This window comes from Suricata suricatta, chromosome 2 (assembly GCF_006229205.1).
Source record: "Suricata suricatta isolate VVHF042 chromosome 2, meerkat_22Aug2017_6uvM2_HiC, whole genome shotgun sequence".
Lineage (NCBI taxonomy): Eukaryota > Metazoa > Chordata > Mammalia > Carnivora > Herpestidae > Suricata > Suricata suricatta.
This window is the reverse complement of record NC_043701.1, coordinates 56,955,334-56,981,121: the sequence shown is the minus strand read 5'-3', so window position 1 is coordinate 56,981,121 and position 25,788 is coordinate 56,955,334. Positions and strand designations below refer to the sequence as shown.

At 39.7% G+C, this 25,788-nt stretch overlaps 1 protein-coding gene and 1 pseudogene across 2 annotated transcripts in view; one reads left to right on the top strand and one right to left on the bottom strand.

Annotated features, from left to right (window-relative positions):
* The window catches only part of SUGCT (succinyl-CoA:glutarate-CoA transferase), a 749,888-nt gene that overhangs the window by 649,053 nt on the left and 75,047 nt on the right, over positions 1–25,788 (top strand). The window lies entirely within an intron of this gene.
* On the bottom strand, positions 2,761–3,091 carry LOC115303972 (annotated as a pseudogene).

Sequence of the window (25,788 nt, the reverse complement as noted above, 5' to 3'; positions counted from 1 at the left end):
TTTTTTTTTTTAATATATCTACTTTATTGACTTACCTTATATCCCTTCTATAAAATTATCAATATAGGAAATCTCAGATTTCTGGTGAAATGGATATGTTTAGGTTATTTTTGGAATTAGCATCTGAGCATCTCTTGAGAGCCTTGAACTCCCCATAAATGGGGAGAGACAATTTTGCTTATGGATGTCAAATAAGAAGCTGCTCTTATATTTCCTAATTCACTGTATTCTATTGCGAGACCATTCAGACAGGGTAAGAGGTATTAAATGCAAAAGAGGGGCACCTGGGTGGCTCAGTCGGTTAAGCCTCCAACTTTGGCTCAGGTCAGATCTCACGTTTGTGGGTTCGAGCCCCACGTCAGGCTCTGTGCTGACAGCTAGCTCAGAGCCTGGAGCCTGATTCCAGTTCCGTGTCTCCTTCTCTCTCTGCCCCTCTCCCTCTATGCTCTGTCTCTCTCTGTATCAAAAATAAATAAAACATTAAAAATTTTTAAAAAAATAAATGCAAAAGAAATTTATTGGTAAGTGATTAAATATTTTCCTGTGAATTTCTCCTTTCACTAATTGTATTTACCTATGATAGTTCTTCCTTTCTTTCTAAGGGATGTCCCCACTGGACAAGTTTTAGGCTGCATTTTGAACACTATAGAAACCACTCTGATTCTCCCACAATGCCTCAGTGAGGTGAATCTGCCAAAACAGGAAACCCAGAGTGGAGATAAGAATGATATTATGCTACATTGTGTTCTAGTCGCCTAGTAGAGACATATTTTTGAATTCATTAAATGCAGTTTATATATATTTATATATGCATCTCTACATTTACAGTAAAGATTTTTATTAACATTACCTAAAACTACTTATTTAAATCTCCTTTATTATTAATGAACTTCTTGTGAGCTTTACTGAATTTTCTATATAATGTACAAATTTGCCTGAAAAGTTTTCTATCTTAGTCCTTTCTAGAAACATGTCTCTTGAAGAACAGCATTAATTTAAAAAAAATATTTTTTTATTTTATTTAAATCCAAGTTAGTTAACATATAGTGTAATAATGGTTTTAGGAGTAGAATTTAGGGATTCATCAATTATATAGAATATCCAGTGCTCATCCCCACAAATGCCCTCCTTAATCCCCACCACCCATTTAGCCCATCCCCCCCACCCATGTTCCTTCCACCTATCTTCAATTTGTTCTCTGTATTTTAGAGTCTCTTATGGTTTGCCTTCCTCTCTGTTTTTTCTTATTTTTCCTTCCTTTCCCTTATGTCCATCTGTTTTGTTTCTTAAATTCCACATATGAGTAAAATCATATGATGTTTATCTTTTTCTGGCTAACTTACTTCACTTAGCGTAATACACTTAAGTTTGATCCACATTATTGCAAATGACAAGGTTTCATTCTTTTTGATCCCCAAGTAAAGTTCCATTGTGTGTGTGTGTGTGTGTGTGTGTGTGTGTGTGTGTGTGTGTATTTATCTGTTAGTCACTCAATGGACATTTGGGTTCTTTCCATAAGTTGGCTGTTGTCAGTAGTGCTGCTATAAACATTGGGGTGCATGTGCTACTTCAAATTTTCATATCCTTTGTATAAATACCTAGTTGCTGGGCTGTAGGGTGGTTTTATTTTTAATTTTTTTATCAACATTTTATATGCTTTATTGAAAGTTGACAAGGGCAACAGTTAAATACAGTGACACCTTACAACTGTGTAGAGAACATGCACGGAAACAAATGCATATAACTACTATACAGGTAATATGCAGAAACCCCTACTGGGTGATCCATTTCATTAGCTAGAACGGATCATTCTTTCAAAGTCTTCAACCAGCTCAATCAAAAGACTTCAGCAAACAGGAATTTACTTCAAGATATTCAGCAACTAGAAGATTTCAGATTACACAAAGTGACTGACGATGCCAAATTCTTAAAATTTCTTTGGGTGTGGTTTTCTTCATGTAGCATTTTTTCTGCAGATCTCTAAAACACAACCCACACCTTTTCAGACAGCCAATGAAACATCTAGATTTCAATCTGTACAACCTAAGTAGTAGTTACAGTCCTCTATTGTACAAAATAGTTACACTACATACACAAATATACAATAAGCAAAACAACCTTCTCAGTAAGATAGCCTAGGTCTCAGTTACCTGTCACCGACTCAGAGTTTTTGTGTCATCCACTGTTTCAGAAAGAGGCACAGTACTATCGTTTTATGGGTTTTTGGTGACAGTCGTCAATTTGTACGATAAACTAAGTTTCCCCTTATCTTAGGTGAGACTATGCATCAGTCTTTAATTTGACTTCCTTTTCAAGTTCCTCATGGGGTAGAAGAGGAGAGAGGAGAGTCCAGTGGAGCCCCCATTGCCCTCCAACCCCATGGAGTACGCTAGGTGCAAGCAGGAGAGAACTCTTGGGAGCGGGGATGGGGAGCAGGGAAGGGATGATGGAAAGGCACACAGCTCCTCAGCATGAATGGAACCACTTCTCACATATCTGCCAAGCTGCATGAGGTCCCAGTATATCCATGCTAATTCTCTGATTAACCTTTAATTCACCCAAGTAAGAAATTTCTTCAAGCCAAAGCACATGAGTGTTTAATACTGGAAAACAGAGACAATGGCACAGGTCAGCCTCACTTCTCTTGTGCAGCGAGCAATGAAATGGGTGACTGTGGAGGCGGATGGATTCACCCTAGTACATCTTCTCAGGTCTGTTCAGTTCAGAGAGCAGCGGCCAGTTCTGTGGGGGCATGGCAGACTACAGGGTTAGTCCTGAACCCTGGGACGCTGGCTGGGCCGGGGGCTGTGTGGTCCCCCGTGGCTGCGTGGTCGCGGGCGGAGAGCCAGTCTGCAGAGGCAAGCTGCTCAGGACTGGCCAGTGTCTTCAGCAGATTGTTTTCCTGCTCCACCTGAGAGTTTTTCTCTATTAGTTCTTTGATTTGCTCTTTGAGGACCTCCACTTCCTCTCTAACTCCATACATCAAATAGCTTTTCACCAGATCCATAGCTTGCTCGATTTTGTTGTCAATAGCTACCACACTTGCACCAGAGGTGGTTTAAGGGAGTCAGACCCCGTCCCAGGAGCAGCATGTCCCTGTGGCTACCGAAGACGAAAGCTTCCTATTTTCTATTTTTAATTTTTTGCGGAAACTCCATACTATTTTCTAGAGTGGCTACACCAGTTTGCATTCCCACTGGCAATGCAGAAGGGTTCCCTTTCCTCTGCATCCTTGCCAACATCTGTTTTTTTTCCTGAGTCGTTAATTTAGCTACTCACAGATGTGAGGTTATGTTTTTGATTTAAGTTTCGCTGATAATGGCATCTTTTCATGTGTCTGATAGCTATCTGTATTTTTTTTTTGAAAAGAGTCTGTTCATGTCATTTGCCCATTTCTTCACTGGATTATTTGTTTTTTGGGGTGTTGAGTTTGATAAGTTCTTTATAGATTTTGGATACTAACCCTTTATCCAATATATTATTTGCAAATATCTTCTCCCATTCTATCTACTGCACTTTAAGTTTGCTGATTTTTGTTTTCTGTGCAGAAGCTTTTTATCTTGATGATGTCCTAATAGTTCATTTTTGCTTTTGTTTCCCTGACCTCCACAGATGTGTCTAGTAAGAAGTTGTGATGGCCGAAGTCAGAGATGTCACAAATAATTCTTACATGATATTTATTGCACCATTTTTAGAGATGTAGAAATCCAAACCATTCAGTATGCTCAGTTTAGAGACCACATAGGATATATTATAGGATTGCTTAATACCTTAAAGGTTTTGGTCAATCAGTTTTAATATACTTTTAACAGGGATGGGAAATTATTAACCTCTTCAAATTCCTTTTGGCTACTTAAATAATTATTGTAAGTACTTAATACATTGTTCCAATATTTGTAATCATTACCAATATTAAAGTGAGTAGTATGATCTGAACTATTTCCTTTATTAGTTTATATCTATTGCCACATATTCTCTTTTCATATCATTCCCACTACCTCCAATCTATAGTAAGTAATTAAGAAATAAATTTTATTTGTGTGGATATACATATTTGATAAAGCATATGAACTAGTTAATGTTCATGAATTATCTCTAAGTATGAGTTGTAGTTAGACTAATACCATTATTCTTTATTTCATATATTGTTCATTAAACAACTCTCTCATTTGAGCTTTAAAGCCTATTTGACAGTTTTAAAAGTGGAAAGAGACAAAGAAAAATTAATTCTTAGTGGGGATATAGACGAGAAAATGCATCCTATTTCTCTTTGCCAGGCTTAAATATTCTGGTATTCCAAGATTCCCAGGAGGGTGGTGTTCATTAGTCAGAGGTCACCATTAGTTTAATGATGGAAATATCAGCGCAGTGAGCACAGTGTATGAATATGCTCATAATTAACTACTGTAACCTGAGAACAGAGTTGAGTAGTAAAACCTCAAACACACAACCTCAATCTATGGTCTTCCATTTCCTAGATGAAGCTCTGGTAATAGAGCTGTGCCCAGGTCAGGCTCAGCCGCTCAGGAGGCTTACACTTCACCAGGGAGGGCTGATTTGACTAGATGGAAAAGGCGGATCTGTGTTTCCATGGAGACCCAGAGGCTGTACAGCAGGATGCTGCCAAAGCACAGATCAGAGACACCTCATCCAGTGTGTGCCAACAAGGGAGGCTTCCTTGAGAAGTGAAATGTACAGACACACAAACAATGGCCAGCTGACAGTTGACCAATCTGGTGTCAGCCATGGAGGCCTTGAGGAGGCCTTGCTGGTGCACAGGAGGAGCTGAGGAAGGGCTCAAAGGGAGTAAGCAAGAGGGCAGGTTCACAGTCACCCTGGAGAGATAGGCGGAGACAGGAAGAATAAGACCTAACAGAGCTAATGACCAAACTAAAAATAAATCAAAATGTAAAGGGGATCTATGCTGAGGTCTCTGAGGTCCCTACTATCTAGATGAGAAGGGATCTGGAAGAGGAGCTTGGGTAGGAGCCTCAGCCTGGTTTGGCAGATATTCTTACTGACTTCTTTTAGGTATAATTTCTAAAAACCTTCTAAGTCCATTCAAGATTCTTGTAAAACTCGTAATGTCCTGAAGTTTCAACTGTGAAACTGGTAGCAATTTGTGTGTAATTACTAAATTAAAAGGTATGTTAATGTTCACACCACAACATTTTCTCACCTAGAGATTGGCCATTGTATAAACATCACCTTATTTGAGACTGTAGTGGAAAGATCTTCCACTGGTTATCACATTCCAAAGGACTGCCAATTTCCACTGAGCCATTTGCCATTTGCATTTTGTGATTCTGCTGCCCATTGGCTTTTTAGCCATAATGGAACACACTGTCCCCCCGTGCACTGTGTAGGTGCCAAACCACCTTGGTTTTGAGTTCCAAACCTCAAAGGCTGTCACTGAAATAGAGTTTGATGTGTAACTCTAAAGTTTCTCACCATAAGCTTTTTCAGATACTTCCCTGTGAATGAGTACTACAATTGTCTGATTCAGGCAGCACTTCTGGGAAGTATTTTAGTGGGGAGTATGTCAGTTCTATGAAAGGGAAGTAGTCTTCTGGACCTGTGAAATGATTTTAAATTGAATTACCCTTGCCCTCTGGTACCCTGATCTGTTTTTCAGCAAGCAGCTCTAAGTTCTTTTCTTTAATTTTTTAAAGTTTATTTATTTTGAGAGGGGGCGGGGAGAGCGATGAGTTTGAACAGGGGAGGGGTAAAGAGAGAGGTAGAGAGAAAAAGAATCCCAAGCAGGTTCCACACTGTCAGTGCAGAGCCCTAGGTGGGGCTTCAACTTACGAACCATGAGGTCATGACCTGAGCTGAAATCAAGAGTCAGATGCTTAACCAACTGAGCCACTCAGGCACCTCTCTAAATTCTTTTACATAAAACTTTTTTTAAGTCTTTCCCCCATAATATTTTAACATTTGTATTTGGACTCTGCAACAGTTTTTAACTAGTAGGTGTTGGGTACAGGAAGGACAATCACCGTTATAAATTAATGGATCTCCAACCAACTTACTGGACTATTGTCTGGATTTTATAGTGAAATTTGAAAAAGTTGAATATATTTCTTTGATTATCTAACATTTTTAAATTAAAAAATATTTTAATGTTTATTTATTTTTGAGAGACACAGAGAGACAGACTAAAAGCAGGGGAGAGGCAAAGGGAGAGAGGGAGTTACAGAATCAAAAGCAGGCTCCAGGCTTCATGCTATCAGCACAGAACCCCCACAGGGCTCGAACCCATGAACCATGAGATCATGCCCTGAGCTGAAGTCAGACACTTAACTGACTGAGACACCCAGGTGCCCCTATTTTTTTTATTTATGAATGTTTTGCAAGACTTTTGATAAATGATGAACATCTTTCTTTTATAAGCTTCTGGAGGACAAATTTATTATCATTTTAAATCAAAACAGCACCCTCTATACCAACTAAGTAATTAATAGACATTTTCTGGGTAATGATTAGAATAAAAAACTATTAGGTGAAAAATAATTAAAAACATGATTTGTGACAATTTTAAGCAGTATGCGTTTTTTATGAACAGATGAGCTATTTATGAATGGGATAATGTGGAAGTTATCTGAAAGAGATTTATTTTAGATTTTTAGTGTGTTTCCAGTTTGAAGTACGCACATTACATGGAATGACCACCTAGTCTCTTGTATCATGGCCAGTCTTCCTCCACTAAACCTTCATGTTGCCCTCATGCTTTTAGCTCTTTTATTCCCTTTAGACAGAAACTTAGATACTGTCTCTGAAATCACATACCCTCAAAGTGCAGTTAAATTTCCATAATGGTTACAGCAATGGACAAAGCTGTCATGGATCTCACCAGGGAGAAAGAAAAATTAAGAGGAACCAAAGTTTCGGCTTGTGTCCCTCCATAAAGTTTAAAAATGTTGGATCTCATAAGGAATCCTATGTAAAAGCCAATCTGAGAGTGAAAAGTGAGGTAAGTTATTTCTTCCAGGTAGAAAAATCTTTCAGATGACAACAGGAAGAGTGTGTAAAGTTTTCATGTTGTGCATAGTACTCAATCTGTCTTCTAGAAAGAGCATACTCCTTCGGGGACCAGGTTAAGCTGGAAAGAGAGGAAAGAGATGAAAGCAAGGTTCTACAGTCTGTCAACAGAATAAGAGAAAGCTGGCAAGGAAATGATTTTCAAATAGACTAGCCATGGTACTTCCCAAAGTTCTCAATTATTTTTAACTTTATTAAACCCTTAACCCATGACAATGTACTGAGAGTTAAATAAATCAGTGTATTCCCAGGTGATTTGACACTGAGTGCCTGCAGCCTTCTCTGGCAGTCCTGTTACAGTGAGGCAGGGCTGTAGACATTGTTATCCTTTAGTGAGAAATGAATAGCACAGTGACTTCCCTTCCTAGGAGAGCAGAAAGGAAGCAGAGGAGGAGTGAATCGCATCTCCAGGAATGTCTTTCCATCAGGAACTGGAGAAGCCCTAAGAGCCAAGTTACTGTCGCTGATATGACTTAGGGATCTCCATCAACTATGCTTATCTGTGCCATGAGGAAGACATATTTGTGAGAGCTGGGCTTTCGTGCTCAGGGAATTCATGTTCCTGTTAGTAGGGAATGGGAAAATGGCCAAGATCTCAGTTGTTCCTCTTCAACCTGTCCTCATCAGTCTCAACACTGAGATAAGTGAATCTGTCTAGTAGACAATAAACTCTTGTTGCAAGTCAGTCCTAAGTTATCAATAAAGTTCTGGGACGCAGAGTTGTTTTCACTATTAGAAAGTGATATGTAGGCTGAAGACTTTTCCTGGGTGAATAATTAATTGGATTTATACATTGTTTGAATTGTTTTCTCCAAGTCTGCAGACTGATCCTTGAGATTAGGGGTGTTTGAAATCATCTGAGAAGACCACTGAGTGTTGAATGAAATCTAGAAATCAAAACCAAACAAAATCAAAACAAAAAGCTACAGGAAGAGTGGAAGTCTCAATGATGGTAAAGCATTTTTTGGTTATTTTGTCCTAAAAGGTGGATGCATAAGACATTTTCTGGGATTAGTGCTTGAGTCCTTGCTGTGCTTGATGCAGCCAACTTACATTGGGTACTCAGTACTTTTTCTGGATCAAATTTAAGTATGGACTTTACGATAGGTCTTAGAGACTAAATTTATTAAATGTAATTAGGCATGTAAACTGACTGGAGAAGTAAAATTAGATTTCATCTAATAGCTAGGAACCAAAAAGTTAAAATAATCTTTCAGTTTAGATTTCTGTGCTCTAGAGTTACTTTGGATAGTCAAGAAGTGATATTACTTTTGCCTCCAAGTGGGCTTTAGCCTAGAGTGAGTCACTTGGCTTCATTGCCAGGTTCATTCATGACTGGAGAGCCAGTCCCCTCTGAAAGAGGAATGGCTTTGCTTTCCTCTAGCATTACCAGGTAGGAAGTCTTTGGTTCACAAGGAGATGACAGCTGGGCTGAATCCCCCAAGAAAACTTTTTCTTTAAATATACCTCCTTAAGATGTCAAGATATATTCCTGTTAAGACTTAGCAAGAGAAAATATCAGTGGGGTAAGCCATCTTTTTGTTTAAGAGGATAAAGTATAATTTTGACTGGGCACACAGTGTTACGTTAATATTAATGAGAAGTGTTGGTGGAGGTGAAGAAATGGTAGCAAAGGGTTAAATAAGAACCTCCAGCCATCTTAACCTGATCAGTAGGTCATGGACAATCTCCCATTTGTCATATCACCTCCAAACCATAAGGATTTACTTGGCTTTGAGCTGGGTCCTTAGAGTTCATTGCTTATCTCTTTTTCAGCAAGTGAATGCTATCTTCTGATTGTGAGTCATATATCAGCTTCTATGGAACCATATTTCTGTGTTGTCATGTGTTTATCTGCTAAGGCATTACCAGTCAGTGTGTCTCTGAGCTCATCCTTTGAGTAAGATTTGGACCCTGCATAGAGGGGGAGGGATGAGGGACTTCAAAATGCTTCCCCAGCTTATCCTTCATCAGAATATCATGTAAGGTGCAGCGGGCTCTCTTGGAATAGCCCACCCATTAGTCTAACCCACTCAGAACCCTATGTGTGTTGAAAATTTCCCTAGGAGCCCTATTCTCCAGTTCATTACAAGAAGCCACATGCTTTTCAAACAATTAAGCAAAAACCTAATTTTATTTAAATTAAGAAGGAAAGGAAAAGTTAATCCAAGATATTTTAGGGATTGGAGGAGAGTATATGGTCAAGTAGTGACAAGTGAGAGAAGAACCACCCCACATAGTGCTAGAGACTGTACTCAGCACAGTTCACCCCCCATTAAACCCTCAAAGACCTAACCTGTTTTCTCTTTGTTGCTGGGCCTTCAAGTCTGCATGTGACCTTAAGTAACTTACTTCGCCTTTTAGTGCCTTGTCTCCATTTTCTAATGGGATTATCTTTTCAGCCTTTCAATTTAATGGAAAGATGCAATTCACCATACTGCACGCAAATATATTTTGTTAATAGATTTAAATGGCCTCCTTGCTAGGGAACATTCAAGTTGGAAACAAGGGAGTATAAGGGAACATCGGTTGAATCTTTTTCTATATATGGTGCACTTTATACACACAGTGTGTTTAATATCCGGGACAATTCAGTAAATCATTCATTATTATTTTAAGTTTATTAATGTATTTTGAGAGAGAGAGAGAGAGAGAGAGAGAGCAAGTGTGCACATGAGTGGGGGAGGGGCAGAGAGAGAGAGGGAGAGAAGAGAATCCCAAGCGGGCTCTGTGTGGTCAGAGTGGAGCCTGACTCGGGGCTCCATCTCACCAATCCTGAGATCATGACTTGAGCTGAAATCAAGAGCCTGACACTCAACTGACTGAGCCACTCAAGTGTTCCTTATTATGATATCCATTTTTACAGTTGGAAAATTGACACTCGCTGAGTGTTGCAGAACCACTGGGAACCCACCTCTGGCCTCCTTGCTTTTTCCTGATTACTACCGTCTCCTAAAGTTGAGCCAACCATTGAGTTTTTACCTTACAACTTTAGTCTCTCACCGGAAGTCCGCTTAATGTATCTTAAATGTTTCATTTAAAGTAGATCAGCTTGGCAATTTATTTAAAGAATGCTTAAAGTTCAAGAATTTGAACTTAGATTGAGCCTATTTCCTTTGGGGATTAAATTTGTTTTTATTTTTTTTTTTACCAAGTCTATAATTATGTTTTTATGAAAGTCAAAAAAGCCTTTGGAAAATATATTGTTAGGCCATTTTGATATTCTCAAGAGCATGGAAGTGTAAATGCACCAAAACATGTGGGTTACATTTCCCTCAAGTTGTGCTGTTTTCACACATTAACAGAAAAGCAGTTTGAAAGGGGAAAAAAGAGAAATGTTTGGGATATATATGCAGATTTCAATTATCAAAAAGACTGAAGATGTTAAGCTGTTACCCCAACTTACCCAGATTTCTCATCTTTCCCATGATCTGACCAAGGCCCTGCTGCTGTGTGGGCGAATTTCCTCTAGCTCACCAGGGACTGATTTTGTTTTAAAGTCAGAGCTTGGTTCCCTTTGAGTAACCCTAATTAAACTGCAAACAATGTAGTGTTGGTATAAGAAAATTAAGATGATTTTTTTTCAAGTGAATGGTTGGTACTATATCTAGAGCAAGAACTTAAAAAGTAATTAGTGACAAATTCTGTAAGGTTTGGCTTATATGAAATACATAGAATAGATAAAGTTCATAGAGACAGGAAGTGGAAGATTGGTTGTAAGGCACTTGGAGAGGGATGAATGGGGAGTTAGTGGTTAATTGGTATAAAGTCTCAGTTGGGGAAGACAATTTTGTTCTGGAAATGGGTAGTGCTAATGGTTGGAGAACAGTGTGAATGCCCCTATTGCACAGAACCGGACACTTCAGTAAATTTTATATTATCAATATTTTGTCCTAATAAAAATATGATTCCTAAAAAAATGTATCTAACTTTGAAATTGTTTTCCTGTGTACATGTGGTCTGTCCTTGTGGTGTGCATATAGGATGTGGAGAGTGGAGTTCATATAGACTTTGCCAGCAAGCCCCGAGTGCAAAATCTGGCTCTGCAGATTATAATTGGAGATAATGGACAGACTTTCTCATCTGACTCAGTGAACTGTCTTATCTGAAATACATAATCAAACACTGTGACTTGCAATCATTAAATAATATGTGTTCAGCACAGAGGAGAAAGTGGAGGCACACTGTAGATAATAAACTCTTTTTTTTTTTTTTTAAGTTTTTTATTTATTTTGAGAGAGAGTGGGAAAGGGACAAAGAGAGACGGGGAGAGAGAGAATCCCAAGCAGGCTCCGTACTGTCAGCACAGAGCCCAACACGGGGCTCGAACTCAAAAACTCTGAGATCACGACCAGAGTCGAGATCAAGTCAGACGCTTAACTGACTGAACCACCCAGGCACCCCGATCATTAATAAACTCTTAACAGTATTTTTAGTACCACAGACTCTCAGGGGGAGATAAAACTGGCCACATTATTAGTTATTTGTCAAATTTTAAAAATGGAAGTAATCATGGACATTTTCTCTAGGACATACAGTAACACAAATCATTCTTTTTGTTGTTGTTGTTGTTTCACATCCTTTTATCTGGGATCTACTCTGGGCCAAGTGCAGGCAGACAAGGAACTCAGTCTCGTGGTTGCGTTTGACGGTGACCAATCCAGTGAAATGCCGTGGGAACAGGGAAACCGTGGCACAGTCACGGCCAGACGTGTGTGTTGGGCCAAAAGCAGCCTCTTTATTCGTCTTCCAACTAGGAGCTCGCAGATAAATACGTCACGCGTAGGGTCAGTGGAGACCGTGCAGGGTGCAAACATCCTCCCCAAACACTGTTGTTCTCCAACAGAACATACGGGTGCAAACAATAATTCAGGGTTCTCAGCTGACGATTTAACAGTTTGTTTAGGGCAAACTAGAGGGGCCGTGATGCTGTGTGACATTTCCAAAATACACTCTGCGGACCCCGTGCTTTCTTGAAGTCCTAATAATTGTCCCAGCAAAACACGACTCTTGTCAAACAGCTTCAGGAAACTTATGTTAAACAAAGTCAGTGAATGTTCTTTACTCTGACTTTTCTCAGAACTATGAACATTCTAAGACATGTTTTCGGTCACTAACAGGGTGATGCCGCATGCCCCGTTCCTTACTTTATTTGACAGTGGAACTCTTTGTTCCCCCAGAGCTCACGGAAAAGCATTTTGTGGGTTACCTCACTGGGAACATCGTCCCTTAGAGCAACATGGAACAGGTCGTAATGGTCATTTACTATATAAATTGGCTAGTTTGCAGTTAGAAAGGGAAAGAGAAACCAGCTAAGAAAATTGGCCATTCTCTGAAGGGTAGAATTTTCTCTTGTTTCTTAGCTCAAGGGACCCAGGGGTCCTGAGGAATATTAGAATTTTTTTTCCTTTGTGGGGGTTGAACACCCAGAAACGCTGGGTGGGAAAGGGTCAGCCAGGAGCACAGCCAAGGGGCTTCAGGGTGGGTAGTGTGGAGGTGGCGCACCTTCTCTACAAGCTGGCTCAGTCCCTGCCAGCGAGAGCCACATTCAGCAGTTGAAAGGCACTGGGCACAGATTGAGGGCAACACTCAAGTGCAGATCAGGAATAGCTCACACGGTGATGCTCTTGCTCTAGGAGCAAAAATTATCTTGGGATCTAAAGAAATCACTTAAGGAGAAACATTTTCTCTTCATCGCTCCGCAGTAAAGCTGTGTTAGGAGGATTCTGCACAATTGTTCGTACGCTGGCTTAGAAAATGGAGTTGGTTAAGTGAAAGGAAAAATTTTAAATGTGACAAAGATGATGAGGTGATTAAGGGGTAGAATTTAAGTAGCAAGATGTGGAGAATTTAAGATGTATGACTGAGTAGCAATGACAGTGGGGTATATGATAGCTGCCTATAAATACCCAATTAATTGCCTAATGTGGCAAATGAGAAGAAATAGGCTTTAAGCACAAAAGGGAAACTTGAATTGAAGTCTGTTAGGGAAACAGTATTTACCAGTAAGGGTGATTTGACTGCCTTCACACAGGAAGTCAGTGGAGTTATTTGGGAAAAGATTCAGGATGATACTTTTCTTGCTTATAAAATCCTGATGCCAACAAAGTCTCTTTCTTTAAAGTGAATGCATACATCTTCATGTTTCTTAGGAGCAGAATTGAGAAATAGAGGAATGTTTCATTTGCGGCAGGCGATTATGAGCTGGTAGCAACACTTAGGGTCGTTCCCAGTCTCTAGAAGTGTTTTCTCTTAAGCTCAATTATAGTAATATTCTTGATGGTAAGAAGCATAGAAAATTTATGCATTCTGTTCTACTGCGTGGGGAGGTACACTTGTGATGTAAAGCATAATAAGAATAGTTACTTTAGGGAACCCTCGATAAAACTATCCAACAGTCAGTGTGATAATGCATTTGGTGCTTGACATACATGGTCTCTAATTATCACATCAACACTCCGAGGGAGTCCTTAGTATCCCCATCTTACAGCTGAGCAAACTGAGCCTCAGAGAAATTAAATAACTTGACCAAATTCACACACCCAGTAAAATGCAGACCAGGAATTTGCTTTCAATTCTGAGTTACTCAAAACTCCATGTCCTTTTATTGCTATGTTATGCTGCCTCCTGAAGGCATTTTTGATCATCACTTTTATACACTGTAGGCCAATGGCTTCGTGTATCTGAAGCACTCCTGAGAGTGACATGGCCTGCTCATGTTTGCGAGTGCACGGTCACTAAGATTGCTGCCCACGCCCAGATAATGGTAAGGCAGGGCTGGAGAATGAACTAGACAGGGCTGAGGAAAGGACGGTTGGCTCCAGCTTTCCATGTCAGAACTGATATATGGAGGAGATTTGTCAGATCTCGAAAATGGCATCTAGATTTGATTATAACTTCTCTTTGTGGTCTTTGAAGATTTTTGTTATTTTTTCCCTTGTCTCGTGGAGTTCAGATCTATTTTCACATAAACAGAAATGATTCCTCCTTTCTGAGCACTTCATTGTTGGTAGCATTGTGGAATGTCCCAGGAAGGGGGGAATGGGGCCAACTATAAAGGAGAAATTCCTCTTCGGCTTGTGTGTTTATGTGGAAATGCCAAAGCCACCAGCTGTTACACTAGCAGGCCTCGGGTAAAACCCTGTCTCCCAACTGGCCAACGCCCTCCACACAACAGGGGGAGACCATTCCAGTAGACTCCATGGAAGACAAAAAAATGGTTCCCCCAAAATGTCCTCCTGCATTCATGAGTTTTATAGGACATTGAGGAAAGCTGCACTGTGCTATACTTTTCAGTTCAGTAGGAAGTTCCCAAATTATAAGCATGGAAGAGACAAATTCTAATCATTCTCTCTCTTTTTTCCCCAAGTTTTTAGTGTTTATTTATTTTTTTTGGGGGGGAGAGGGGCAGAGAGAGAAGGGGACAGAAGATTTGAAGCAAGCTCTGCACTATAGCAGGGAGCCCAATGCGGGGCTCAAACCCATTGAGCTGTGAGATCATGACCTGAGCCAAAGTTGGTCACTTAACCAACTGACCCCTCCAGGTGGTTGGTTCTTAAATACCTTACCTCAGCTTACCACTGAGGAGTGAATGTTTTCCCTGAATAGAGGGAATGTAGATTGAAAAAAAATTAATTTCACATTCCTATTTATAGGACATTTGAGACAAACAGCCCCTCAGTGTGACCGTTACCTCATTCTTCGTTTTTTTCACCATCAGGATTGACGACTTATGTCTTTTACATTCATGAAACGCACTTCAGATCTCAGGAATTCGGTTCCATAGCAGGACCTTAGCAGAGATGATATATATCATCTTGTTTGGCTATCTTTTAATGCTTTCTTCTTTTCTTTTAAAACACACACACACACACACATAAATGGTATATTAGTACTGATGGAAAAACCAGATCTGACAGGAAGGTTAAAAAAAATAAGTTACTTAAATAATTCTTCTGGAATCATTCAAGACAGTAGGGTGGAGTAGACTCCAGAAGCAAAACAATGTCATCCTAAAGATTATATTTTTTTCAAAATGAAGCTTTTTGGGGGATGTTTTCCTGTATGAAAATGGCCAAGGCATCGTACCTGTTGACACTCCTGATTAAGGGAACCCCAGTCCTGTTTCCTGCCCCTGCCACCTAGTGTCCAAGGTTTCCTGGCCAAGAGCACCACAGCAGCTGGGACACACCGGGGTTTCCACATCAGGACACGGGTTGGAACAACACACTCTTTCTGAGGAGAGAATTTCTCCCTGGCGGGGCTGGAGACTCACCTTTCTCTATCACTGCAACTTTTGAGGTTCTCAGTATGCCTGGTAGCTCAAGTTATCATCAAAATGATGCTTCCCAGTTCCCTGGTCTGTGGGCAGCAATAGAGTCCTTGAAGAGCAAAAGTGATAGCTTGCTCCACACTTGGCATTTTAGATTCAGCAGTTCATCTATTGTGAACTACAGATTCGCTTCTTTCTGGTTCATTTTTCTGCATCTTAAATTGTGAAAAATTCCAGTAAGACAAGGGGGGAAAAAGAGCTGTCACTTAAACACATTTGGTCTTAAATCAAATTAAAATGATAGGAACTCCAAACCAGAGGTTCCATTCGGGTTGAAATACCAAGATATTTTCTGTGAAAATAGATGTTTTCCCTTAAAAGCAAACAAAAACAAAACAAAACAAAAAACACAGAAACAAAATTTGCTGGAAGTAGCTTTGTGGGCTCTCGCATTCAGTCATCCCCAGAGGTCCTACCTGGGATCCAGAGTCCCAATATAAATTCTGTCAGTGCCATGTTGTTTAAGAAAAGTAAATAAAAATTGTGTGCTTCCCTTGCAAGCCTTCACATCCTCTACTGGAGTGTTTGAGCCAAAAGAAGAACCAGAGGTTTCCAAACCAATATAAAAAGCAAATTGGACCCATCTTTATTATTTATTTTCTTTGCCTCTATTTTAAAAAAGGCATAAGCTGGGGTGCCTGGGTGGCTCTGTCGGTTAAGAGTCTGACTCTTGATTTTGACTTAGGTCACAATCTCATGGTTTGTGATTTTGGCTCAAGTCAGGATCTCACGCTGATAATACGGAGCCTGCTTGGGATTCTCTGTCTTTCTTTGCCTCTCTCTCTCTCTCTGCCTCCTCCCCCAATCATAGTCTCTCCTTCTCTAAAAAAAATGAAAACAAACATTAAAAAAACATAGGAAGTAATGACTAAGAAGACCAAAGGGAGGCAAGCCAATGTGGGGGAGAATGGAATTTATGATTGAAAAAAAAATAGTGGGAATACTCGTATTTAAACAGTTTCTGAAATAGCTTAAATTTTCCACTCTAGTCAAGCAGCACACCTCTGAGATGCAGGAAATGCTCCCACAACATGGTGGCTCCCCGTGCTTTCCTTGAATATCACATTGTCCTCTCAGATTTCATGCAAGTTTATTATTTTCTTTGGACTGCTCTTCTTTACCCTTATTAAATTTTTCTCCATACAAAAAGAAATGTCAACATTTAACCTTTCCTGTGAGGTGGGAAAAGGAAAATGTTTATTTCAGCTCTCATCTGTTTAAACACCACAGAATTCTGTTGTAATGTAACTTTTTATTCTTGCATTCCCATGTGATATGGTTGAAACCCCAGAAAATTATAATAAAAAACAATACATGTCATCTCTATACAAATCCTGGTGTCAATTCTGGTATTACAAGAAAATCCAGCTTTATATTTTATACATGGGTATTATACTTGTTTCTTTCTCCCCCAAATCCAAATTCCTGCAAATTCCAATATCAATTTAATTTTACTTTTTAATAGAACCTTTGAAATAACGTTTAATTTTACTTTTTAATTAAACCTTTGAAATAACGTTTTCTTATAATACTCTGTTAAGGTAAGAATAGAGAACTTCTGGATATTTTGAAAATCAACCAGTTTTAGACTTTACCAGATATATATAGTTTTAATATAAGCAGCCCGATCCTATTTTCTGGCCTTATATGCAATTTGATGTGTTTATGTGTTTGTGTGACATATTTTAAAATGTCTTGCCAAATATGATAAGTATTATATAAATGTCAGTCATTGCTATTATTATACATGTACTGTGGGAAATTTTATAATGTTAGATGGAGGTAATGGGTCATAGGTAAAAGTGTTGGCATAAAAACTAGAGTCTATTCATAAGGAGACTTTTTCTAAAGATGATGATTACACAATAGCAATATTTCTACATGTAATGTAAGAAATGTTTAGACATATATTGTCTGGCTTATTTTCTTATTAGGTGCTTTTGAAAATGTTCTAATGACTTAAGACCTTTAAGTTTCTATTTTGCAAAAAAAAAAAAAAAAGATAAACCACAAGACTAAAACTAAATAGACCAGTAGGAATTAATATCCTAATTTCTTTTCTTTTTATAATATAGGTGGTCTCTTCATAGAATTTTCTTTTTTTTCTTTTTTTCTTTTTTGAGAGAGAGAGAGATGTATGCATGTGAATGGGGAGTGGGGCAGAGGGAAAGGGAAAAGGAGAGAGACATCTTAAGCAGGCTCCACACCCAGGGCAAATCCTAACTTGGGGCTTGATCTTATAACCATGAGATCACAACCTGAGCTGAAATCAAGAATGGAATGCTTAACCAACTGAGCCACCCAGGTGCCCCATCATAGAATTTTCTAATATTAATTCCTTTACTTGGGAAAAAAAAAACCCTATATCTATACTTCTATATACAAAAGGCAAGCTTTAAATTATGAATCATGTGATATAAAAGAAAACTGGTTGCTACTCCTTAGCCTTAGCACTCCAAAAACTATCTTAATGGGGTATTTTTCAAAATGTCATTAATCCAAAGGGTCACTTGTGGGATTCCCTGGGTCTCATTACTCCAGCAATGGCAGAGTTGTTCTTCCTACAGGAAGGAGCAGCCCAGTTATGTGAGGACTCAGAACTCGATAGACATGCTGGTGCGGCTCAGAGGGATGGGGGTGGGGGGTGGGGACAACCTGCCTACTGGCAGTAGAATGTCAACCCATCAGGTGAGACCTGGTAACTGGGAGACATGGTTTCATATTTACTAAGAGATGGCAAGGTGGCTTGACAGGCAGTGGACAAAATGCACTGAGATTGTATGTTCAAAGAACATCACGAAATTGTAACAAATAGTATAGTACCTCAGGTACACCCTTCTGATTAGCAAGACAGCAGCCACAGGGCTGGCATTTAGGAGCGGAACTCACCTCCTGCCTGGCATAAGAAAGAAAAGGGCAAGAGCAATATGGCTTCATATTGCTTCATATTGATTTTCCCATATTCTGGAAGGACAAGGCTGCCGGGATGGTTTTAAGGGCAGTGCTGAGTCCCGGGGGATAAGGCAGAACCTACTTTTCCAAACTTGACCAAAAGGCAGAAATTGGTTTGGGATAAAGGTAGAGCCCATGGCTGAGTCTGAGGCTCTCAGTGAGCACTGGACTGGCCCTGTGTCTTCCAAGTCCAGTCCTCTGCAGGAGGATCTCAGGCTCCCAGGCTTTGCAGAAGGGAGGAAGGAGTATCAAGGGGCAGAGAACCAAGCAGAATATTACCCAGGGAGTGATTTCCAGCTTAACTTTGGGCTTTTTCCTCTCTGTCCAGAGAGGTGAGAGTCCAGAGACAGTGTCTCAAGTTACTTAACAGCTTTCTTCTGAGAATGTTGCACAGCCTCAGTGGAAGAGGTCATCCCTGCTCCTGAAGAGAGTTCATGGTAGTCAGTCTTCAGGAATCTAACTGTTCTCCAGTCTAGACAACCCTTCAGGAATTTCCCAGGGTCCATAATGGCCCCATGGACTTTTTTGGTCTATGAAAAGGCATCTCCATGAAAGGCATCAAGTTCAAACTTCTCTAGGCTACTTTGTGGGAGGGAGGGACCAGGAGGGAAAGACACCCAGGAATCTGTTTAGTTTATTGAGACAGCTCAGTTACACCAACTGATATGTTTTAAAGACCTTGCAGACTCATCCATCCATCTTTCCATCACCATGTCCAGGAAAGATGTTATGTTCAACATGATTAACCACAAGCAGTGTTTTTCAAAAGAGTATTGGCTATGAAGACCATGCTGGATGCTTAAAACACTGGGCCCTATGGTCACTTATTTTCAAATAATGTATTTACCACATTGGAATCCAGATACCTTCCTGTTGTAGCTGATGCTGCTGGAGATGCAGTCATAATACACCTAATATGTTTTTGCCATTCCTTTTTTAAAATTAAAAAAATTTTTGTTAATGTTTACTTATTTTTGAAAGAGAGAGAGGGCACAAGCTAGGGAAGGGCAGAGAGAGGGAGACATAGAATCTGCAGCAATATCCACCTTCCAAGCTATCAGCACAGAGCCCGACATGGGGCTCAAACTTACGAACCATGAGATCATGACCTGAGCCATGACCTTAACCAATTGAGCCATCCAGGTACCCCTGTCATTCCTTTTTTAATGTAAACACCTTTAGGCAGTCAAACAAACATCAGCACCCTGCACTGTTAGACTGCTGCATGGTGTATCTTGATGAGGGGAATGTGTGTGAGGAGTTGTTCTTTAAGAGAGCCACAGGCAGAGTGAGGATCATAATATCATGTCCTGCACTGGGCAGGTTTATGAAAAGTCTTGGGTATGGTGATTAACTCACAGAGAGATAAGACTGAGCTAGGACCGATAGACATTATGGGGAGCAGGGAACTGGGCTTAAAATAAGGACAAACTTTCTTACACGTAGAACAGTAAAGGAAAAGACAGGGGTGGGGAGAGTGTTGATCTTTCGGCAAGATGAGGACATCCCAAGAGTTCAGTAGAAATAGATAGTGGGCGGGCACTTAGCAGGAATGTTGTGTGTAAGGGTAGAGTGGGGAATTGGCCGACGTGGCTTTTCAAGTGGTGACTGAGCTGGAATCAAAAGTCGCATTTCCTGTTTTGTAATCTGGAATTTTTGCTTGATTCCTTTCTGTGATAGGCTGGACAAGAGTCCTTGGAAAAGTGTGAATGTTACCCTCAATGGAAAAGAGACTTTGCTGATGTGATTTAGTTAACCCTCTCAAGTTAGGGAGATTATCCTGCTGTTAGAAACATGTACTCCAGTAGGGAAGAGAGACTATTCTAAAAATTGTAACATGTTGCAGTAGTTACAACTGAGGTGGATGAATAGATGAATGACCGAACACTGCAACTGGAGAGAATGTTTCTTTAGCGTATTTTAAGGAATACCCGTTCCTAATTTTCCCACCATTCTTTACCTCAAGAATGGTTGCAGAGCAATTAATTAGCATCATATTTTTCACCTTGCTCCTTAAAACTAGGGTGACCATAGCTCCCAGTGTGCTTGGGCCTGTCTCCATCTATGCCTGTCGAGCCCATGTGATTATTTAAAGAGTCTCTTTCACGTCCCAGATCAGCCAGCTTCCAGCCCGCTCCTCCAACATGTGCTCTCCCGTACTTCTTTCTCCTTTGCTTTCCAACCTGAGCATGGAGAAGCAGGGCAACTTATTCTCGGTGAAGGCTCAGTTTCTGGCTTTGGTTCCTATATTCCTGCTACCACCTGCTGAATATCAGCCTATCTTCCAGTCTTGCAGATTGTTTCAAGTTCCTGTGGTTTTGTGGACAAAAAAGCCTTTATTCTTTGGAGGAGAACAATGCTTCTGGTTTAAGGGGGAAAAAAGCCAAATTTCCCTGTTTGAGGTCAAAAGCATTTTTTTTTTTAATTTGAAAGAGAGTGAGTGTGAGGAAGAGAGGGCAAGAGTTTATGGAGAAGGGCAGCATGAAGGAATCTTAAGCTCTTAAGCAGGCTCCATGCTCAGCAAAGAGCCCCATGGAGGGTTTGATCCCACAACCCTGAGAACAAGACCTGAATGGAAATCAAGAGTCAGATGTTCAACTGACTGAGCCACCCTGGCACCCCTCAAAAGTGTTTCTTTAGATTACTGTATGATCATCTGTGCTGAGTATATACCTTTCTCAAATTGAATAATTTAATCTACTACAATTTGGCTTTTGGCATTAAAAATATTTTCTTCTGAGGAAGTGAATTGTTCCATAAGGGTGACTATGGTATATAGATTGATCAATTGATCAGTAGATAAATAGTAGAGAGGTCAGCAGAACTTATCCTTCTTTTTTAAAAAAATGTAATTTATTGATTTATTTATTTTAATGTTTATTCATTTTTGAGAGACAGAGAGTGTGAGCAGGGGAGGGACAGAGAGAGAGAGACAAACAGACAGACAGACAGAATCCGAAGCAGGCTTCAGGCTCTAAGCTGTCAGCACGGAGCCTGGTGTGGGTTTGAACCCATGAACCATGAGATCATGACCTGAACCAAAATCGGATGGTTAACTAACTGAGCCACTCCTGTGTCTCCTGAGTTATCCTTCTAAGTACTATTCCTTGAGAAATGTTTTCCTTATTTGATGAAATTTTATAAAATGACTTAAATACCTATTTGGCTTTCCTAATTTGTATGAATTAAAGAAAATGAAACATGTCTTTATAATCATCTGAACTGTTAATTATTATTTCTTTTATGTAGTAAGTGATGTCCTTGTGGACTCTGGAGGCATACGGGGCTGTTTGTCCTTCTCCTATAATTTTTGATTTAGTATCTTTTGTTTTATGTTTATTTTTGAGACAGAGCATGAGCCGGGGAGAGGCAGAGAGAGAGGGAGACACAGAATCTGAAACAGGCTCCAGGCTCTGAGCTGTCAGCACAGAACCTGATGCAGGGCTCGAACTCATAAACTGTGAGATCATGACCTGAGCTAAAGTCGGACGCCCAACCAACTGAGCCACCCAGGCACCCCAAGAATTAGTATCTTTTTTAAATGTCATATTGTTCTGGTTTTACTGCCTTTGTCTGTTCCTCTTTCTCTTTCACAATTTGTTTCTTCTCATCTGTTGTAGGCTCAAAAACAACATCAGGGTAGTGATCAGAATTGTTAATGAAAACGGGGTAACTTTGCTCTAGATGATTAGCAGCTCTCCGTTGGGGAAAATCTATGGGGTTTTTATGACATCACTTTTGGCTGCACCGATACTTTTTTGCTTGTTTTTGTCTGTGTTCCAAGTAGTGGGTTTTGTCGAATAGTTGACCTCTAGATAAATAAAGTGTTTTTGTAATTCTATTTGAAAATTAGTGTGGAAAATTAAGGTGTGCACCCCTATGGAGAAAGCTGAGGTCAAGTAATTCATTCCTGAAGCTGTGCAGTCATAAAGATTCACATACTGGGCTCAGAACTGGTATTAACCAATCAAATTGCTCCCAGAGGGGTGCTCACTTCCTAGGTCAACTCTTAAAACACTCCACATAGCCATTTTAGGCTTCCAAATACTTGCTTGGTGGATGGACAGAGAAACAGGAAATCAGAGTGAAAATGGATTCTATAAATCTGTTTTGTACAGAAATGTGTTGAACAACTTTTAGAGAGGGCAAATGTGCTACATCAGATGTTAGGAGTTCACAGTACTGCCTAATTCATCTGGGAACCAACATCTTTTGTTGTGCTTCTTTTTCCCCCTAATTTAAGCCTTACCAAAATTGTGTAAAGCTTGTGATTGTGTCACAGTTTGAGAAGTCAGTCTTCCTTTGCTTTTTATCAAAGGTTGTAAAACAATACCATGTAGTAGATTTAACCCATCTAGTGAAAGGCCAGAGTTATTATTGCCAAAAAAGTGCCTTCGAAAACTGAAATGAAAAGATTTTCTCTAATACATGTAAAAGGGAACTCTATAAGTATAATAGTATTTATGTGTCTCTTGTTCTCTTGTTTTGGAATCAGTGTTAAAAATTAACCATGAAAAGTTCCCAGATACCAGTGTCCCAGGAAATTAATTTGTCATTTTTTTGTGACTCATTGTGGAGATGGGAAGGCAGTTGATCTGGTGGATTTTTTGCTACATTTTGTGTTTTTAGATGCCCAAGTAGAACCTGTAGGCCAAAGGCACTATATCTTGCCTCAATGCAATTATACTTCTCGACAGAGTGATTTCTGGTGCTGATATTTCTATACAGATTATTATAAAGACTTAGAAGGACTTCTGGGTTTTGATTTTATGTTGGCTTTTTCCACAGGTTATGTATTTTCAATCTACCCCAAACACTGCAATTGTGAAATATAACTAAGGCATTTTGGCAAAACGCATGAATCCTGAACATCAAGTTGTGATGAGTTTTTATGGCCATTAATGCTCTTCCATTAATAACATTCAGGGGAAAAAGAAGGGAAAGTTGTTAAAACGATTCACATTTTTTAAAAACCGTGAATCGACCACAACAAAACCTTAAGAGGCCAAATGCTTATTATTGGAAAATGTATATTTCTCAGTATTATTTAATAGTTATTTACTATACTGTGCAGTTTCAACTGTGGGTTTGTTTCTGCACAGAGAGATACCAAAAAATAAATAAATAAGCAGAGAAACAAACCAAATAACAAAAACAAACTTTTATTTTAGAGCCATAAGAGCTGCCTGAGAATTTTGGAAGGTTTTGAATGATAAACCTACTTTCCCCCTGCAACCATTGATGTAGCTTGTGCTAGAAAAAGGTGATCTTTAAAGACCTGCATATGCTAGGAGGCTCTGCTCAGAATGAGTTACATGGCCTGACTTTCAACTAGATGTATTTCATTTCTGGACTTGGCCACTGATTTATACCTGAGGTGCTTGGCGTGGGATGGAGTCCCATGTTCTCTTCTGGAAAAGTAAGCATCCACAAGCATTCTCAATGAACAATACTGAGAGGTATGTCTCTAAGCTAATAGTTGCTGTGCATTGAGTGCTAACTCTCTGTTAGACATTGGATTAGGTGCCTAACACACACTACTCTAAAAATAGTCTTTCGTCTTACAAGGCAGATACTATTTTCTCTGTTTTGGAACACTAGAGTTCGGATCAATTAAGGGTACGTTTAAGGTCACACAGCTGGTGAGAGGGTGGACCAGTGTTCCAACTGATATGAGCCTGATTCTAAAGTCATGACACCTTCTTTTCCTTTACTTCTCTGGGAAAAGAATCTAGTCCGATTTTAGATGGATGCACTTTATGCCTTTTGTAGGGCAAACCTAAGATACTAAACTGTCTCTGGCTTAAATGTAAAGTGAGTGGATTATTTCTGCACTGTATCTCTCTCACAGAATATAAATAAGTCAAAATAGGTGCAATCTTCCAAATTCCTTTAAAGAGGCAGGAACATAAAATCAAATCTGCACATGGTGAACACACTCAATATGTATTTTGAACACAAATGAGGCATTTAGAAGTGGCTCGGTTTCTGGAATTGTTAAAGCATTTCTTTTCCTGGTGGGATACATCACCCTTCAATGTCAGCTAATCTCAACGCTCACCTGAGCCCTTTGCCAATCCCCTGCTGGTCTGTATTGTAGGTTATAGGGAGGTGCCCAGAGGTCACCTCCATCCTGTCACTGGGAAAGCTAGCTGGGGAATCCTGGTGTCTGAGGGCACAGTGAATCAGTCTAAAGCAAGTCTTTTACTTTCCATGCCCAGAACCTGCTATTGGTTCACACTAGAGTCTTTGAATCAGTTTTTCCTTCTTACTCTGCCTCAGTTTCTCAACTAGTAAAATGAGGAGGGGGAAGGGACCATGTTCTGAATGGAGAATCCAGCCTTATTTAGATTTAAAGGATTTTGGGGGTTGTTTTTTTAAGGACCTGAGTCTCAGTTTAATGACATCATTACTTTTTTTTTTCATGTTTATAGATCTCTTTTTGGCTGGTATATGGTTCTTTCACATCATGAGAAAAATTTTACTTCCCGGATTAGAGTTTTCAGATTCTTCTGGAAGTTTCAGTTATTAATTAGTTACCATTACTTTTTCAAAACCTAGAGGCAACAAATTTTATATCACTGTTATCTTCTATATATTATTTTAGTCTTCAGTACCAACACCTCTATCTAACAGGGATATTTGAAGCTGAATAGTTTTGTGCTAGGCTCAAAAATGCAGTGTGCTAAGTCAAACACTTGCTTATACATTAAAGGTGGAAATTGAAGTTGGCCAATGCCTAGCATCCTGGCTCTCCCCCCTCCCATGCCTGAGGCAGACATTGCTAATCAATCCTGGGCTCTTTACCACCCATAGGGGCATAGGGGCCACTTGGCTTTAAAGAGCCCCTCTTGGCCCAAGATTCAGTCATTTGGAGTTGGCCTGCAGGATAGAATCAATTTGCCATCCATGGAACAATGCCTCATGTAGTAAACACCAAGGCAAACATAGATTTCTTTCCCCAGGGAGCACTTTGAAAACTTAATGAAAAGATATTCTATAGTGGAGGAGTGAGCCAGAAAAAAAGCCCTAAGATTCTTATAAGCTCTTAGAAGTGTAATGGGGACCCAATCTATGAAAAATTCTTTGTCAAGAAATGAAAATTTGAATAAAAAATCCCACTACTAGAGGCAAGGAGGAGAGAGAATTAGCTTCCCTTCTGTAGACTGTAAAAATACTATACTCAACCTGAAGATTCAGATTGAGATTCCTGTTCAACAAACACTGATGAAACTCAGATTCTTGTGCCTGGACCCAAGTACTAGTCTCTAGGGATGGTTCCTACTTACTTTTTTCTTCTTAGCTTGAACATAAAGGTACATTATGGAGGTATGCAACAGAGGGGCACTCACCTTCACAGTACACGGTGACACCTTCCTGTTAATTGTGAGAGCCAAAAGACATCATGCCCAAACTGAATAGTCATATTCCTATTTACACTTCTTTTTTAATCCACTCATTTA